The 16,189-nt window shown below is 64.0% G+C and overlaps 1 protein-coding gene and 1 long non-coding RNA gene across 2 annotated transcripts in view; one reads left to right on the forward strand and one right to left on the reverse strand.

Moving 5' to 3' along the window:
• The window catches only part of LOC309847174, a 30,566-nt gene extending 19,655 nt beyond the window's left edge, over positions 1–10,911 (reverse strand). Inside the window, exons 1-2 of the long non-coding RNA XR_014302357.1 lie at positions 10,692–10,911; positions 10,437–10,501 (exon numbers count right to left, since the gene is read on the reverse strand). This is a non-coding gene — a long non-coding RNA (uncharacterized lncRNA). The remainder of the gene's footprint in view (positions 1–10,436; positions 10,502–10,691) is intronic.
• The window catches only part of LOC309846771 (uncharacterized protein), a 399,750-nt gene that overhangs the window by 168,241 nt on the left and 215,320 nt on the right, over positions 1–16,189 (forward strand). The window lies entirely within an intron of this gene.

Raw genomic sequence — 16,189 nt, forward strand, 5'->3', positions numbered from 1 at the left:
TGTTACGGTATTTCCATGACGCACAACTACCTTCGACTTACCAGATGAGAACCACCCCCGTGTCCATCGACGGACGGACGGACACAGAAGTGCAGTGCGTGGACCCCACGGAGTATCTCCAGCCGTAAGAGAAGGAAACCCTACCCGTGTGACAACACACGTGGCCGTGGCGGCAGTCTTCTAAGTGAGATGAGTCCGAGAAAGACCAGCACGGTATCCTGTCCCTTCCACGTGAGGTGTAACAACAACAACGAGTCAAAGTGAAGCCCACACCCACAGACCGAGAGGAGGAGGCGGCAGTGGCCAGACGCGGGCTGAGAACGGAGGAAAGGTGGGGGCGGAGGGGTCAAGCGGGACTGACTGAAAATGAAAAAACGATCCTTTTTCTTACTGAGAAAAGCAGGAATGAAGCCTCAAACACCAAGTCTGGAAATGCGGCCCGTCCCCAGCCTCGGCTCCCTGCCAGCCGAGCCGCTGAGCTCTGTCTGTGCCCCTCGTGCCCCGTGCCCCGGGCAGCGCGCGGAGAGAACAGAGCGCCTCCCTACACCTGCTTTCAGGGGAAAGGGCGGGCCTATCTCTCCCTGAGGAACAAAGTGAGGAAAAAAACTTAAGAAAAAAAAAAAAAAAAGAAAGAAAGCAAAGGTAACAGGATGATAAGAACAGGCTGCTGCAGCCTGTGTGGGGTGGGGGCCAGGGCGGTCAATGCCCTCGTGCAAGGCCAAGAGCCCAGGCCAGGCCCCCCACCGAGAGCCCGTGGGTGGGACCCCCTGTGCACCATCACCAGAAACGGGGACCCCAGCCAGCTCTGCAGCACAGACCCACATCTGGTGACTCGAAGGTAGTCACAGGAGACTGGCAGCCTCATCCGTAAACGGAGGTCAGCAGGGTCCCGGGCCCGCGGCGGCCAGGGCGCAGAAGGAGCAACCACAGCCAGCCCTGCTGGAGGCACCCCCGTCCTGGACCTCAGAGCGCCTCCACGATTATGTACCAATAAGGAGCAGGTCTCGGTACAAGTGCAAAAGGGAAGAAAACCCAATGAGTGAGACTAGGAGAGGAAAGAGCAGAGCCAGCCCCGCAGAGTGCGGATCCTAGAAAACCAGACACACGTCCTAGAACAACTGTGTTTCTGTGAAAGTTAAAGAAAAATCCCAGACTGGGATCTCCACCATAAATGGGAAACCAGTAAAAATGAATCACTAGAAGGGACGCCCGTGGACTCAGTTCAGCGTCTGCCTTCGGCTCAGGTCGTGATCCCCGGGTCCCGGGGTCGAGCCCTGCGTCGGGCTCCCTGCTCAGCGGGAGTCCGCTTCCCCCTCTGCCCCTGCCCCCCGTTCTTTCTCGCTCACTCTGCACGCTCGCTCTCAAACAAATAAATAACCTTTAAAAATGATTAAGAAGAAAATGAATCTTCATAGTGAAAACAAGTACAGAGACAGAAATCCAAAATGTCCAAGTTCACATGTAAATAATTAAAATGAAGTTACTGAATTTCCTCCCTCATGGTGTACTCAGCTCTGCGGAGGGAGCGCCGATGACTCGAGAGCACTCAGAGCGGCTCTCAGAACAGGCAGCAGGGGCAAGGCCAGGGGTAGGAAGCCTGAGAAGGCCGGGGCGGGGGAGAGCGGGGCTCCGCCGCAGCATGTCTGTCCGTCCGTCCATCTGTCCAGGAGGCACGGGGGGCCCATCCGCAGAGGTGGTGCCTGACAACTTCAGCGCTGATGGAGCCACCAGGAAGCCCAGAGAGCCGCACGCAGCGCCTTCATAAATAAAAGGGAGCCCACGCCTAGAGCGCCCTCGTGAAACCCAACGAGCCCGTGGGCCGCAGCGGACACCCAGACCGCCCCCGGGGAGGCCGCTGTGGAGCGCGGGAAGGAAAACCAGCAGCCGGGACGGGCCGTCGTCAACACCCCGAAATGAAATGCCCAGCCAAAATGCTTTCCACGGATGAGGGCAAAACCACGGCATTCCAAGCAGTAAAATCGGAGCAAGCCCGGCAGCAGCGCCCGGCCCGGCGGGAAACCGGAAGGGCAGCCCCAGGCGGGGGGCGGGGTGTGTCCGCAGACGGCCCCGCAGAGGGAAGAGAAGGCGGGCACGGAGGGCCCACGGGCCGCTGACGGGGACAGCCCTGCGCGGCAGGTGTGCGACGCGGATGACGTCTGGTCCGCTCGGCGCAGGCCGGCGGCATTAGGGAGCAGGGGCGCCTGTGCTGCTGGCACTGGCTGGAGGGCTCTGCGCCTGCCCCGCTTTATGGGGTAGACGTCACACACCGTCCCCAGGTTGAGTACTGTCCCCCCAAAATTCCCATCGACCCAGGACCTGAGGCAAATCGGGGCTCCGCCTGAGTGAACAGTTCAGGACTGAGAGGAGATGGCCCTGGGTCCAGCGACCGAGGTCCTCGTGAGGCGAGGAGACACAGAGACACGGGCCGCGGCAGTGGGGATGGAGCCCGGGGTTTCCGGCCAGCAGCAACGGAAGAAGGGGCAGAAGGAGAAAGATGGTGAGGCCGGGCGGCAGCCGTGGCAGGGCTCCCGGGTAGCAGCCTAGGCCAGGAAGAGGAGGGTGGGGGGCGGCCCTCGGCCACTGGGTGGGAGCCCCGAAGAACTAGGGCCTCTAAACGCCCTCATCGGGCCCAGACATCACACCGTACACCGACTGGGATCAGACGGAAGCGCCTGCCAGGTGTTGGGGGCAGCAGGTTCCAGAGGCTGCCCACAGCTGGCTGGAGGGGGCACCACCGGGGCCAACCTGGAGCTCTCGGGACAAAGAGCAAGGCCTGCACTGGGAGCTCCAGGCTCCGGTCCTAGCTACTTCAGGGCCTGTAGCCTCATTTCTGGGGGCCTCGGTTCCCCCTCCCCGGCCGCTGTATCAGAAGGGACAGAGAATGTTCTCCAGCTGTACAGCCCCAGCGAGGGGGGCCCATGGCTCTGTGCCCAGGACTCTGTCAGCTTTAGCACGAAAGGGCTCAATCCCCCAGACACTCCCCAGGCCCGGGTAGCGCAGCCGGACCTGGGGACGGCCATGCCCAGGCCCTGTACACGGTGCCATCCTGCAGCCCGAGACGGCCTCTCCTGGGGAGCCCGCCAGGCCGGAGAGCCTGCTGCACGGAGGCCTCCCCTTCCTTCCCGCGCCTGGCCCCAGTTTGCAATAACACAGGGATATCCCCAAGGCTCTGTGAACAGCTGGGCCCGTTCTGCTCAGCTATCAGCTCCCGATGAGTCAGCCCTGCCGGGCCTCCCACAGACGCCACGTCCCCACCTCCCAGCCTCCACCAGGCAGCTCTGCACCTCCTGAGGGCCCCCGACCCTGAGGTGGCCTCTCCAGCTCCGGCCCTGACATCTGCGGCAGCGGCAGGAGGCTGGGAGCGCTCCGGGGTCCGAGAGGCAGGAAAGAGGCTGGGTCACGGCCCACAGCCACACCCGCTGCCCACACAGCTCGGCCACCCCCTCTGGGCTCTCAGGGCCCTTCCTGGGAGTAAATCCTTCCGCAAGCAGCAGCGCCACACAGGACAGACAGAGCTGGGCCTGTCCCCATGTCCCCTTCCCACCCGAGGCCCCTCAAGGAAACCGTCCAGGCCCAGCCCCGCCCAGGCTGCATGGACGTCCCCAGAAGCTCAGAGCGGGTCCCGCAGCCGGCTGGGGCAAGCAGCTCTCTGTTCCCCGCAGCCTAAGGCTCCCCCACAACACTCCGCCTTCTCCCGGGTCTGGGCACAGAGGAAGGAGGTGACAGGGTCATATCAGAGCCAGAAAAGGAGGTCCAGCAGCGACCCCCGCTGGGTGTGCGGGGCCCTCACAGGACCCCACAGCGGCTCTGCAGGGTCGAGGCAGCCCCGCACGGGTGGGGCCGACGGTGCAGAGAGGGGCCGCCGGGGGAGAGAGAGAGAGAGCAAGGGCGTAAAGGCCGCCGCCCTCCCTCGCCCCCCGCGGGAGGACGCCCCTGAAGGGAGGTCCCAGGGGCTGCCGGGGCACGTTTTGCCAACGAGACAGCTGTGTCGTCAGGGAGGCCAGAGGCTCTCTGCCACTTGCCCCGTTTCAACAAGATCTGATCTTTTATCGGCTCCAAGAATCCGCTGCCAAATCATTCAAATTTACATTAATTGCTTTGAATTCCTTGAGGGCCCCGCCAGCCCTTTCTCTGCAGACCCCGCAGACCGCAGCGCTTCTCCCTCAGAGGACCCACTCTCCACAGACAGACGGCTCCGAGCCGTTTCTGCTCCCGGGGGGCATTCCGAGCCCCAGGCTCATTTATTTGGAGTCTGTCGTTTCTGGGTTTGCTCTGCTTAAATGTGTAGATGTCCCGGCGCAAACACTCCCTGGGGTGCCGTCCTCCGGCCTCTATTCGGGCCACCCAGAGGCTCGGGGTCTCCATGCTGCAGCAAAGAGCTTACAGGCAAAATCCAAACGAGCTGTCCCCACGCAGGAACCTCCTCAATGACCATCTCAGTTTTGTTCCGTCGAGTTTCAAAATACAAATTTATGCAATTAAACCTAAAAACACCCTTAAAACTTCTTCCCGCAAGTACGATTTTCCAAAAGCACAATTACACCATTTGGAAATTAGGTCTTGCATGCCCTCCGTGGCCCCGGAATTCAGTCTGGTCTGTCTCCTCCCGGCCACCCTGAGGACACACAGCCGCGTGGCGTTCAGCTTTGCACACTCTACCGGCCATCCCTCTGGTTCCCGAGAGCTCCCAAAGTTCCAGAGCGCTGGTGCTCCCTCTGTCAAAGAGCACGATCTTAAAACCTCCAATTCACAAAAAATGCAGCCAAAACGTCCCTGCCGTCACAGGCTGTTCTCTGACGGCCCAGTGCGTGTGCCCCTGGAGCTGGCGGCACAGGGGTGGCGAGCTCGGACGCTCTGTCCCTCGACACACCACACCTTTGAGCCAAATTCTGTCATTCAGCTGTTCTGTGTGTACGTAAAGACACTTGCACGTTTTGCAAACCACACCTTCTAGGCCTGCTGATGCCTTCCTGAGCTGGTTTCAGCATGATGCGGAGTCTTGTGCACTACAAGGCCCCCAGGGATAATGGGTTTCTTTTTTTTCTTTTCTTTTTTTTTTTTCTTTAAAGATTTTACTTATTTGTTTGACAGAGATCACAAGTAGGCAGAGAGGCAGGCAGAGAGAGAGGGAAGCAGACTCCCCACTGAGCAGAGCCCGATGCGGGGCTCGATCCCAGGACACTGAGATCATGACCTGAGCCGAAGGCAGAGGCTTCAACCCACTGGGCCACCCAGGCACCCGGATGATGGGTTTCTTAACTTGGCCAAAACAGCGAGTTTTTAACCACAGAGCAGGGATCCTCTGAAATCTGTCTTCTTGTAATTGCCTTCAAAAGCAACAAACCTGTGAAGGTGGTTTTTCTCCCTGAACTGATGGCACCATTGGCGGCACGTCGGACGGCTCACATCTGACTGGTACACACGAGGCGGCCTCCCCTAGGACCCCGTCAGCTCTGTGAAATTTACCGATTTCCCACCTGAAACTCCAAGGTCGCTCATCGACACGCTGGCCAACATGCAGAGGTCCTGACCGTCCATGCCAAGAAGGCCTGGGCTTGGACACGGGCACAGCCCATTCATTTAGAAGGACAGACACCAGCTCTGTGTGATGCCCCAGGCCTCACAGAGTCCTGGGGAAAGGTGCCCCTGCGCCAGCAACTCTGGGGTCCTTAGCAACTGTCTCTGTGCCACAGCTGGCCTGTCCCCAGGCCCCGGTCCTTGGGGCTGTCCCTGAGGGCCCATGTTGGATGGCAGCGTCCACACCCGCTTTACACAAGTCAGCATTCAGCATCTACTCTCGAGAGAGATGTTAGGAGTCCAGCAGTTCATTAAGCACAACTCCCAGCTCTCTGCTTGCTGCCACAGGAAGGGTTTCTTGAAAAGTTTCTCAAGCAAACAATAAAACAGTTGTGGGTTTGCACCATGCCACACGTGCCCCGAGCACAGCAGTAGCCACATGTGCCCTGAGCACAGCAGTAGCAAGCCTCCCCTGCGTCTGCTCCACGGCCGGACCGCACGCCTTCGCTCCCCGCACACAGCTCGGCTCATCCAGCATGAGTCGCCCGAGGAGCCCGCGCACGGGCTGCCTGACACTGGTGTCGTGCGGAGCAGCAGCGCTCACCGTGCGTCAGCCCCACTCGCTTGGGTGTGGCCTGGAAAGGCAGAGCTCCAAGCAGGACACATTGCGAACCTCGCGTGGATGCAGAAGGGGCAGGGGGCAGAGGTGACTCCAGGACGGGGTGAATGGCCTAGAAGGGCAGGACGAGGCCAGAGAGCAGGAGGTCTCGGGGACGGATGGCTCCCAACGTGTGAACCGCGGCTCACAGGCCCCAGCCCCGCCCGGATGGCCTGTGGGCACGCTGGCATGAACACGGCCAGGACGGGCTGCTGACCCCACGAGGGCCGGCCAGCCTCTCCGCCCGGCACCGCGCGCACAGGGCGCACAGACAGAGCCGCGCAGTGACCGACGGCCTTGGCTTCCCCTCACCGAGGCTGCTGGCAGCTTCCGGGCACCATCAGCGCCTCCCCCGCCCGCCAGCGCCCAGCCGGCCCCCGACGATGAGTGAGCGTGCGGAAACCCACCAGACCTCCCGGCCTCGCAGCGGTCTGCCTTCCTGTCCAGATCCGCTTTCCAGCCCGTCTTTGGCTTCCCTCTCCACAGGCCTCTGCCAACCACACTTGCCAAGGGCTCAAGGAGCATCTCATCCGCCAATCCAGGGTCCCATGCGCTGTCGCCTCAGGCCAACAGATCCCCGTTAGCGTGAAGGAGTGACAAAGGGCCCTGACCCCGGGACCCGCTGGTCCCATCTGACACCTTGTCACCCAAAACAGACCAGCCTGCGAGAACAGGAAAAGGCTCCCTCACAGCGCAGCTAATCCCTGGTTTGACGTGACCTCCCAGGATTTGGGACACTGTCCTTTGAGATGCACCAAAGCCTTTGGAGACCACCCAAACGTCTGACAACAGACAAACAAGCGTGGCCCACCCAGACGGCGGGACAGCGATGGTCCTCCCAAGTCACGATTGTGACGCTTGCTGCGACCTGGATGGACCTCGAGGGCGTGACACTCCGTGAAAGAAGCCAGGGACAGAAGACCACATTTGCATGTCCCTGCCACACACGACATCAGCATAAGCCGAGCTACGGAGACAAAGCGCAGACCGCTGGTGGCCAGGAGCTGGGAGCAGGGACGCAGGGGCTGGCCAACGGGTCCAGGGAGTTCTGGGCAGGACGAGGTCGCAGAGAGAGAGGCGGACACAGCCCCGTGAGCACACAGAGTGCCACCGCATACGCTCGCTGACAAACGTGGTACTTCGTGTCATGTGAGTTGCATCTTGATTAAAAACATACGTTATATACGACAAAAATAAATAAATAACAACGTGCAGTACGTGTTTTGAACCCCGTCCTTCGAGGTACAGTGTACATTTTGAAGTCTGGCCACACTGACCCAGGAAGCGGAGCTGCGGCCCAGGAACAAAGGCTTGTGGGAGGCAGACGGGTCCTTCTCGCCTCAGCCCCAGAGACTGCCGCACCCCATGGGAGCAGAGGTCCCGGTCCCCAGCGATCCTAGCGCTACGACCCAATGCCTGGGCCCTCGGGCTCCTAGGGCAGCAGAGCAGCAGGGAAAGGGGCCTCTCCTCTCCCCTCTCCAGGAGGGGCAGAGAGGCCCAGCCCTGGGCCCCGGGGATGTGGGTAAGTGGGCCGTCAGAGCAACCAGGGCCCGGCCCGGCAGACGAAGCAGAAACGCTGAGCCCGGAGGACAGAGCCCACGCTTCCGGAACGACAACCCCGGCCGGTGGCCGTGCGGGGGGCGACGGGACATGGCAGCGAGGTGCACACCTGGAGCCCCGGAGCGACCAGCCACCACACTGAAGAACGGAGGACAAAACGGGATGGACTTAACCGAGGCTTCAGGGGCTCTGAAGGGCGAGGGGTGCAGGACACAGCCGGGCTGGAGGCCCAGTCCCAGAAGGACCCCACTTCCTGCGGTCTTATCCCCAGGATTTCCCTGGTGCGGGTGCTGCACTGTCCACGGTGCAGAAGACAGAAAGCCCCCAAGTGACCCTAAATTGGGAAGGGCTGAGAATAGCTACGTACCACAGTGCCTTGAGCACCCTCCGTGGGACAACGCAGAGGGCACGCGGCAGGCTGCGCTCCGTCCGCTCCCACCCCGCCCCAAGGGCAGCCCTTGCACCCCGTCCAGAACAAATGACGCGCACCCAGGTCTTCGTCTTGGGGTCTGCTACGTCGCGAAGCCCGTCTGTGACGAGGAAGGCCTCCGCAGGCTGACCCGGTCAGAAGACGCCAGCTCTGTCACAGAGGAGGGGGGCAGGTGCGAGTGGCGCGCCCCACTCGTTTCCCAGAACTAAGCACCTGACGGGAGGGTCCCCCCGCCCACGGCACACTGGCCTCGTGTGCGGGCAAGAGAGGTTTCACCCTGGACCCCCCCAGCAAAGCCAGAGCCACCCGCCGCTGAACACGGACCCCACTCCTTTGACCTGGCTGAGCCGCCGCCTCTCCACAAGGTGTCCACCCTGCCCACCCACGGCCTCCAGCACCTTCTCTTACCCAGGGCACTGCAGGAAGCTCAGCCCTGCTGCTCTGTCCTCTGCACACCCTCCACACCCCAGCTGTCCGGGGATGCCACCGGCTACATCCCCGCACTCTGCTCCCATTTAAATTCCTTCCAGGGCTCCCCAAGGCTGCTCTGCCGCTGGGACATGGGGTCAGGCCACCATACACACCCCAAAATACTGCCTCATCCATCGGTGATGGGGACAGTAGCTTTCCCAACTCCCCTCTCCTTGCCCCACACAGGAAGCGTCCAGAGCCTGAGCTGCCAACCCCAAGCCTCACGCCAGCCTGGCCCTGCCTCTCCCCCAACGCTTGTCAGTCTGTGCTGTGCACACGCCTGCCCACCTCCGCCCCGTGGCCCTCGCTCCCCGCCCCTGCCTGGCTCACGTCCTCAGAGCCCTCGCACTGGCCACACTCCATCCCACCATGGACACGAGCTGCCCCTTTGGCCAGGCAGCCTGTACGACCCCAGCTGGGCACCTCACTCGCTTCTACTCATCCTCAAAATCTGACTCAAACTCCACTTCCTCCAGGAAGCCCCCTCCAGCCCCAGAGCCGAGTTCTGGCCCCGCTACTTCTTCCCACAGTCCTGGGCCCCGCCACCCAGCACCTGTCCTCTGGGCAACTACACTCAGCCGGGCTCCGGGCTAACCCCCTGCGCGCAGCCAGCTTCTCGGGAGCGAGGTGCAGCCCGGCCCAGGCTTGGTGAATGAGCGGATGGGATGCCGTCCCGGCCGGGCTCTGGGCCCCGCTGCCAGCGCCCCACTCGGCCACGGCACGCAGCACACACGGGACGCGCAGGCTTCGTGTGACTCGGAGCTCTCAGGAATGCTTTGGCAGCACAAAGAATTTTGCTCAAAACCCCAACCGGACTTCTTATCTGAGAGGATTGCACAAAACCCTGGAACTCTTCAAAATCCTGTCCGCTAACACGCAAACCAGTAAAACTGGGGGCCTCGGGGGTGAACTCACTGATCCTTAATCCGTAGCAGATGCTGGGCAGGGCGTGGGCAGGCTCTCCTGAACCGCGTGGACGGCTACCGCCCGTGGCGAGAGGCTTCAGCAGCATATCTGGGCCCCTGGCCCCTCGGGCCCGAGACAGAGGCAGCCATCTCGTCTCTGACTTCTCGGGGGCCTGTGACCCACGCATCCTCTCAGCCTCGAGAGCCGGGGCCCCAGGACCCTCTCTGACGTGGCCAGCCAGGGACACCTCCATCAGCCTTTGGAGAAAATTCACGTTCTCCAGCACCGCCCATGACGCCCCCTTCCCAACGCTGAGGGCTTGGGTAGGATTTTACACAAGTTGGCAACGACCCCTCTTCCAGCCTGATCGTCGGGACAGTGGACTGACTGCCACAGAGGAAGTCAGGGCATCTGAGCGGTTAAGTGGGGTCAGAGCGCGGCTCCGCATGCTGCCCCTCCACGGACCGCAGCCGCTCCACGCTGTCCCTCCACCACTGACTCCCAGAAGGAGTCATACGTGGTTGAGGGATCAACTGTAAAGAGGAAAAAACACACTCTCGCCTCGTGGGCTCAGTATTTCCACCAGGCGCTCAGTCTGCAGATGACTCTGCTGTGTGCCAGGCTCTGGGCTCAGTAAATGCCAGCCCCTGTGGTCCCTGACCAGAGGGCCATACTTCTGGCCGCAGAAGGAGCCTGGGTTTAGCTCAGACTATGATGAAGCCCCTTCTTCATTCACGGGGGGAACAGAGACCCAGACCCACGCAAACGAGCAGAGACAAGGAAAATGAAGGAGCCGTGTCTTCTCCCAACAACGGGCGGAGGAGGCAACCACGAGTCCCACAGAGCTCGTCAGAGGAGGCGACGACACACCTTCTCCTGGAAGGTTCCTCTCACCTGAGCTGGGGTCCAAGAGCCCAGCCTCCCGGTGCGCACAGGTCAGGCCCGGCCAGGGCAGCGCGCTGCACACAGAAACACAGTGATGAGACGTTCTCGCTTCTTGTGATCCTGGGGTGCCCTGGCCGAGCGGCCCCGGGCCCAGGTCCGGGCTAGGTGCTCTGGGCCAGCTCTCTCCGCGGATTCCCACCATCTTCCCGCCGCCCCCGCACCAAGAGCCCAACAGGGTAAGCACCATCATCGCCCTCATGTTACCAACGGGAGTTCTGGGGGTCGGTAAGGCGTCCGGGATCCCAGGTGGTGGAGTCAGGTGTGGACGCAGGCCGGCGGATCCCAGAAGCGCTCTCTCACGTGGGAGAGGAGGATTCAGACCAGAGCAGAGACCTGTGCTCTGCCACATCCAGCAGCAAAGCCCAAAACTCCTCGCGAGGAGCTGGCATTCATTCTCCGGTGTCCGCCGGCCGTGTCCTCCAAATGGCAGCTGTCACCACGTCCAGCGGACTTCAGCGTCCTCCCCGCGTTTCCATGCTCAACTACGGGCGGACCGTTTGCAAGGTCCGCTGTCTCCGCAGAGCCCTGCGGCAGGGCAGTGCTCCCCGTGGTAGTCTAGGCCCCGGCACCTGGAAGGAACAGACCCCGACGGCCACAGCCCAGGCTCTGGAGCCCCGTGTAGGAAACGCAGCGGCGCAGGAAGGCACGGACTCCTGCACGCCTCGGTCTTCCTGCCGCGGATCTCCAACGGCCCCTCCCCAAACCGTGCAAGGAGCGGGCATCACCCACCGACCGCGGGGCACGCCGGCTGCACGGGCGCCCCCGACCTCCGGCAGCCGCAGGCGGATGTGAACCGGGCCGGTGGCTCGCAAGGCTGCGGTCCCCCCGCCGCGCGGCGTGTCCTCCCGCGGACGCCCTCGGGGCCGGCTCCCCGCGCGCAGAGTCCAGTCTCCTGCTGACGGCGGCGGCCCCGACGGGCAGCCGGACCGCAAGTCGGCGCCGGGAGGTGCGGCCGCTGCCCCCAGCCCCGGCCCAGACACCGGCCCGCCGCACGCGCCGCACGTCCCCAAACGGCCGCGGGGCACACGCGGCGAGCAGTCTGCGTCCGCGCTCCCCGCGGAGGACCCCGGGAAGCCCACGGCCGCCCTCGCCACCGCCCGGGACGCCGCCCGCGGGAGCCCAGCCACGGCTCCGGCCCGCGGCCGCCCCGTCCCCGCACACGGAGCCGTCCCGCTGCTCCGCCGGCCTCCACCCGCGACGCCCGGGCCCCCGGACGGCGGCGCAGCTGCTCCCGCTCGCCGGAAGGAGCGGAGCCGGGGCCGCGGGAGAGCGCGCTGCCCCCGCCGCCCCCGCCGCCCCCGCCCCGCCCCGCCGCCCTCGCGCCCGCACGTGGCCTGTCTTCCCGCCGCGCCCTCACCTGGCTCCGGGGCGGGACGCGCGGCTCGGCGCTCCCGGGGCCGCGGGCGTCCTCAGAGGGGCATCACGCGGCCACGGAACGCGAAGGCCGAGCCTGGGGCGGGGCGGCGGGCGACCCCGGGCCGGGCCTCGACGGCGGGGAGCCGCGACCCGCCCATTTCCCAGCCTCCTTCGCAGCAGCGTCCACCACGTGACCTGACCTCGCGCACGGAAAGCGACGGGAAGTGCCGCGAAGCACTTCCGGGTCAGGTGGCAGAAGGGCCTGGGCGCCGCCATGCTGTCCCCGCCCGGAGCACGGGGCCGCGGGGGCGCGACGCGGCAGCTGGGCCGGGCCCGCCGCACCGCGCAGGCCCCCACGAGGCTGTCCGAAGGAAACGAATTGGGAGAGCGGCTGTGCACCGTGGTGGGGACGACGCAGATCTGGGGGTCGCCCTCCCCGAGGTCAGCGTGTCCGTGCGTCATACCTGAGCCCGGCACCGGCTGGGAACGAGGACCCCCGCCCCAGGTCATCGGTGCAGCGTTCGTATTGAAGGCGTGGGGCGCTCCGGAGGGTCCGCAGCAGCGTGGCCGGAGGCGAGAGTTTGCCATGCGGGGGGCCACGGCGCAGGCGCACGACAGCTGCGCGCGAGGTCAGCCCGGCCCCGCACCCACGGAGGAAGGGGGCCCCGCGCCGCTGGGGCAGGGCTCGGGAGAGCCCCTGGGGGCCCACGACCGGGCCTCCAACCCGCCCTGGGGGCGCCCCACGTGGCCGCGCGCGCCGGCGTGCAGGAGCCCAGAGCACGAGCAGCCGGCGCTGACCGGACGCGCAGACCTGCCCCGGGCGCCGGCGCTCAGCTTCCCGCGGCGGCCGCGCACACTGGCCGGCGGGGACCGTCCGCGCCCCGTGCACGTGGCCCCAGTCCGTCCTGCCAGGAGGACAGGGCCTGAGACCCCCTGCCCTAGGGGGCAGCCGGTCCTCATCCCGGGGCCGGGGGGGCGGCAGCTTTGCGGGTGGAGCCGTCGGGCCGCGCGCTGTGCAGAGGCGCCGTTCTCCTGAGCTGGCGGAGAGGGGACCTTCGAGGGACCCTCCTGGAAGGCGGCATGGGCACGCAGAGAGGGTCAGAATCGGTTTGAGGGCTGTCCTCGGAGGCAGGACAGCGCCCCCACCCTGTCCTCCCAGGGTCCCCCCAGAGCGCGCACCCGGGCCCAGCCCCTCCCTCGCGCCTGACCCAGGCCACCCTGGGCTCTCCCCAATCTCTGCGACCTAGAGGGGGCAGGAGGCCCTGCATGGGGCGTCTGGTGCTGGGGCTGTTGGGAACGGCCATCCGGGAGGAATGGGCTCCATCCTACTACGAAGTTGCTTTGAGACCCACATGCCCTCCCCACGGTGCGCCACTGTCTCCCTCTGTGCACCAGGAAGATGGAGCAGAGGCTTCTCTGGGGCCCCACCCAGCCCCAGGAATCCCGTGAGTTCGTGAGCCGGTGGCGGTTATCCCTGGATCAACTCTCCAGCCCACGGGACCATGAACCAAGACGTTAATTCCAGAACCCAGGAGTGTGTGGGAATGTGACGCTCACACCCACCGCACCAGCCCAGCGTTGGTGCGAGGCTGAAATCACCCCAGCCTTCCATGGAAAATCCACATCCGAAGGCCTCTCCTGAGCTTCTGGGACTCGTTAGGCTCCGGGCCCTGGGTCTGAGTCGAGCTTAACGGAGTCTCCGGCCCGTGAGTGTGTCCGTGAGTGTATTCCTGACGCAGTGATTGGTCTCTTGGCTTTGGAGGAGCCGAGGCACCGGGCGGCTCCTGATGTGATCTCGGTGCCAGCGCCACAGGTGGGCGTGGAACTGCCAGCCCCCAGCACAGCGAGAGGAGCCGGAGCCGGGGCCAGGCCAGGAGCTGCAGTCAGCCGGCCTAGCCACACGTGGTTCTCTGGCTGCTGCTGTTACGACCAGCAGCACGTGTCCTCACCTGCCCAGGCCTGTTTCCTCACGTGTCCAGCAGAGGTCTGCCGGTCAAAATCACTTTCACCAGTGCCGTCTGCCCCTAAGGCCCTCTCTGACCCAGAACTCCCGGATGGATTTTCTCCTGGCTTCCTCGATGGCCGCGTCCAGCCCGGCCCGCAGCGCCTGGCGGACCGGGGCCTGGAGGCAGCCTCGGCCAGGGCAGGGTGGGGTGGAGGATGACGCCGGCTTCCTCGCCCGCCACGTGGGACGCTCTGAGACGCGTTCAGCGTCATCCTCCAAAGTCCCTCATGGCCTGCATCCCCAGTTCTCCTAGCCCTAGCCTTCCTGGTCGATTTCCCCACTTCCCTGTCCACGCTTCCTGGGCTCGCCCCCAGATAATCGAGTCGCCCCCGAAGCCAGTTTCAGAGACGGCTTCTGAGAGCCCTCCCTGAGCAGTCCTGGATGTCACAGGCCTTTTCTTAACACGTGGATTCAACGCCACCTTGATCAAGGTGCCCATCTGCATTCTGTTGGCCTGACCTGGGCTGCACGGCCCCAGCAGCCATAAGGGGTGTTGGGAAGTGTCTCCCGCTCGTTCTCTGCTGTAACTCGGCAGGCCCGGCTGTCACCGGGGCAGCAAGAGTGCTCCTGCCCCAGATCGGTGGTGAGTATGAGGGGAGGGACCTCTCTGTACTCACTGCCCAGGTGCCAGACCCGTGAAGTCTTGGCATAGGCCTACCTTATTCCGCAGAGAGTAAGCAGGCCCTCCGCTTTCGCACTCCCACCACCCAGGCTAAGGACTAAACCACCACCAATGGTTTCGAAGCCACTTTGGGCTGCAGCCACACGCCCATCTCCCCACCCTCAGCCTTGCCCCCAGCACCTGTCTTCCTTCCTTTCCGGCCCTGCTGTGTCCCCTCCACCCCCGTCCCCCCGAGAACCGTGGCTGTGTTGCCTCTTCAGCTGCTGAAGATCATTCACTTTTGTCGCTGGGGTTTGCTGATCTACACGCACCACCGCCTGCTTCGTCTTCCCATCGAGAGACCAGTGCGACGTTCCTCAGGCGACGCAGCAGCAGCGGGAACGTGTTTGCATGCGTCTCGCGGGCACGTGGCCCCCTCCCCGAAAAGAGCCACCAAGTCAGAGCCCACGGGTGTGTTCCTCTTCGGCGGAACCCGTGAGGCAGCGCGGCCACCTCCCCCAGCAGGGCACACGACACCCGGGGCCCTAGGCAACGTGGCCCCAGGGATCCTACCGTGGGTACAGCCTCCACCCCACACCTCGTAGAGCCTTGGGTTGCCATCCTGCCACCTGACCCTTATTTCTCATCCAGTGAGGCGCACAGCGCTGGGTCTTTGTTCCCACTGGACAGAAGGAGAAGCTGAGTGGCTTTGCCCGGCCCTCCGCAGCTGGGCAGTGGGACATCTGCCATCATCCTACCCTGACGAGGTCCGGCTCTGGAAGGAAGTGTGTCCCTGGCTTCTGTCCCATTGAACCCAAGGTCAAGCCCTCAGGGGGACGCCGGGCCCTGCTGGTCCTCGTCATGCATGGAGGGTGAGCCCTGCTTTCTCCTTGAGCCCAGGATCAGGCTGGGCTGCCCGAGCTCATGAGGTCCCTGGGGAGATAGGAAGTTCTAGGGGCTACACATGACTGTTTGGTATGTAAAACGAACTTGGTTTTAACTTCGGGATGCCGCTCTCCACCTCCACCACACAGGGAATGAAATGGCCTGCAGAAGCCCAGGGCGAGGGTTCCTGGGCGCGGGCCCCTCCCCCACTGGCCCGCTCCCCCCGCCCTGCCGGCCCTCTCCCGGGCCCCCTCCCCTCTTCCTCTTGTGCTCCGGTGAGTCCGAGGTCAGGGAGCAGCCCCGGGGCCCACTGCCCTTTGCCAGGTCCCTTCCCCACCGCGAGCCTCAGTTTCCCTCTCACTAGGGGTGAGAAAAGGTGGTCTCTCCAGCCTCCGAAGGGAAGCACCAGCCCTCTGTGCACGGTGGCTCCAAGCCAGGCTCGCAGGAGGCACAGCCTCTGCAGTGGGGAGCTGATGGTAAGTGGGAAAAATGGCCCCGACGAGCACTGCTTTATCTCAGCCCCGACTGTGTGGCCGACCGGCACAGCGCAGCCCTCTACGAGACGGGTGATGGGAGCCACAAGAACCGGAGACGGCACACACCGGGCAGTAACTTTCCAAGAGGCCCGCCCCAGACACAATGGCCTGGGTCGGGAGGACACAGATGACAAACCCCCAGGGTCCAGAGGAAGAGTCCGAGGCAGGCGACTGCGGAGGAAAACCTTTGCCATCTCCAGATCTGCCAGAGCAAAGGGCGGGCAGGGAGCCTCAGGGCGAGAACCCAAGAGTTTGGGGTCCCCAAGGAAGGGCCTCCTGATGAGCTGTGACCCTACAGGACAGCCAGGCAAGGAAGTAG

The sequence above is a fragment of the Mustela nivalis genome (genome assembly GCF_964662115.1).
Source record: "Mustela nivalis genome assembly, chromosome: 13".
Lineage (NCBI taxonomy): Eukaryota > Metazoa > Chordata > Mammalia > Carnivora > Mustelidae > Mustela > Mustela nivalis.